Source organism: Myotis lucifugus, unplaced genomic scaffold, assembly GCF_000147115.1.
Source record: "Myotis lucifugus unplaced genomic scaffold, Myoluc2.0 scaffold_170, whole genome shotgun sequence".
Classification (NCBI taxonomy): domain Eukaryota; kingdom Metazoa; phylum Chordata; class Mammalia; order Chiroptera; family Vespertilionidae; genus Myotis; species Myotis lucifugus.
The window spans coordinates 2106669-2109391 of NW_005871218.1; positions in this window are offsets into that span (position 1 = coordinate 2106669).

Sequence of the window (2723 nt, forward strand, 5' to 3'; positions counted from 1 at the left end):
GGAAGCTGTTACTAAGGGAAAGAGCCAAACGGTTCGGAGCAGCCAACGGCTCAGACACTCCACACTGGGGAGCGCGGCGCGGGGACCAGCCAGGCAAAAATGAGCTCGGGAGGCCCGCGGCGGCGGCGGCGGCGGCGGCCGCGCAGCAAAACAAACCCGAGCGGCCTGCGCCGGGCGGGCGCGCGGGGGAGGGGCCGGCGGGGGAGGGGCGCCGCGGAGCGGGAGGCGGCGGCGGCGGCCGCGGCGGCTCCGGGAGGGGGTGCGCGGGGGGCTCTGCCGGCCTCGCTCCTCTCCCTCCCGCCTGCCCCGGCGGCGCTGGGGCCGGGCCTGTGCGGCGCAGTCTTTTTAAAAATAAAAGAAAGACCCGCTGGTGCTCCGAGGCGCCTCCCGGCACTGGCCGCCCCTCCCCTCCCCCTCCCCCGTGGGGGTGGGGAGGTTGCGCGGCGTAGCCGGTGCAGCCGGTTCTCTCGGCCGGGGAGGCGGTCGGGCTCCCCGCGGCCTGGGGCCGCCTGTGTGCGCCGGGACCCGGTGCGCGGCCGCACGCTACGCGGCGGGCATGTGCTGGGAGCGCGGCGCGGGGACATGTGTGCGTGGAAAGGTGCGCGCACACCTTTGTGTGCATAAACACATCTGCTGCTCGGGAGCGTACCTGGGAAGGTGCTCTGTCTGTCACAGGCGGTTTCCAGAATGGGATGCAGAGCAAGGGAGCTGTAGCGAAAACACGCGCCCAAGAGAAGGGTTCTGATACTAAACACAAAGCTGTAATTGAAGTGTTTGTGCCCAAATGTACTGTGAGTCAAACATATGGTGGTATTTATCGTCTGGTGGGTCTGTTGGAAAGGTTTGGTCGATCAGTTCTCATTTCACAAAAATAAAATAATGTAACGAAGTGATGACTAAATATAGACTCCTAAGGCAAAGTAGTTTACCCACGCTGTGTACTTTTTGCACGCGTGGAGCACAGCAAGGCTGTTCATAAAGTGTAATTTGGATGATGGGACAATATGGTTGAGGAAGGGGGTGTGGCCGGTTGTTTTTAAAAAATTAGGCACCTCATAGTTTTTAAGACAAACGTGTTAACCTAAAATCTTCAGAAGGCAGGGGTCAGGGGTCTTTGAAGACCTTTGTATAGGCCTAAGACATAAAAAAGCAGCTACCTTTTTAGGATGTGGCCTGAAAGAAACCTGTTATTTTCAGTTATTACTGCCTTCAAAGTAAAATAACATTTTTGCAGCCTTTTTATGTGAGGGTTTGTGTTTTGTTTTGTTTGGGGTTTTTTTGCATACTTTCATTACAGTATTTGAAATAGGTGTAGTCGTGATTTTAAAGCAATCGATTTTTCCTCTCAGTATCAGAGACCTAAATTTTCACACACACACACACCCCAAAAATGTTTATTTGCAGTAACTTATGCATCTGGACTCCGGGTGGCCTAATAAGCTCAGTGATTAGACAGGTGCTTTATAGCCAAGGTCAAAGGCTCTTTCCCCTGATTAGCCCTTGCGGGGGGAGCAGCCAGAGGCTCTCTGGACCAGCTTAGGGAAAGGGGGGGAGGGGCAGGAAAACCAGAGGAAAAGGAGTGGGGTTGGAAACTCCCTCCCAACTACCTTTAAGAGAGTTCAAAGCACGGCAGTGGATGTCCTTGGAGCTATTTTCATATATGAAAGAGGGCATGTTAGATTAAACAATGTCACCCGATGGGAATTTAGATAACTGCAGGTTTCCAAAACACTGGCTTCAGTGTACAGGAAAACAGCACAAGGAAAGCAAGTTTTGCCTTTCAGTAAGATTCTAAAGCTGAGGCTTATTTACTGCAGAACTAGCACCTCTGGGAAGACTACTTCAAAAGTGGTGAGAATACAGTAGCTTTCTATGATTTTTTTTTTTTAATCCTTACCTGAGGACATTTTTTTTTAATTGATTTTAGAGAAAAAGGAAGGGAGAAAGAAAAACATCAGTGTGAGAGAGAAACATCAATCGGTTGCCTCCTGTATGCACCCCAACCAGGGATCAAACCCACAACCTGGGTATGTGCCCTGACCAGGAATTGAACATGAGATCCTAGGGGCATGGGACGATACTCCAACCAGACTGAGCCACACTGGCCAGGGAGCTTTCTATGTTTTTAAATTTTTTAAAGAGTTGATAAATGACATACATAGGTTACTAAACATAATCCTCTTTTCAATAAGTAAACTGTCTCAGTACAATAAGGCTCATTATCTGATCCACCCAATGAAACAAATCTATTAGCCTAGATCAGCGGTTCTCAACCTGTGGGTCGCGACCCCTTTGGCGGTCGAACGACCCTTTCACAGGGGTCGCCTAAGACCATCCTGCATATCAGATATTTACATTACAATTCATAACAGTAGCAACATTACAGTTATGAAGTAGCAATGAAAATAATTTTATGGTTGGGTCCCAACATGAGGAACTGTATTTAAAGAGCCAGAAGGTTGAGAACCACTGAAGTTTCACAATGCACGGATCTTCTCCAGGCAGCAGCTACTATCAAACCACAGCACTTCCAGTGAAAGAGGACTTCCCGACTACATGATTCTTAATAGGGTCATCTTCAAACCAGGGCCTCCCACTGTTCTCCCTCAAAACGACCCCTTTCTCTCCCTCCACAAGGGGGAACCCACCCTTCTTCAGGTTCATAGGTTCTAAGGCTTCTAGCCTGAAGTTCTTATACCCTAGGCCAGTGGTCGGCAAACTCA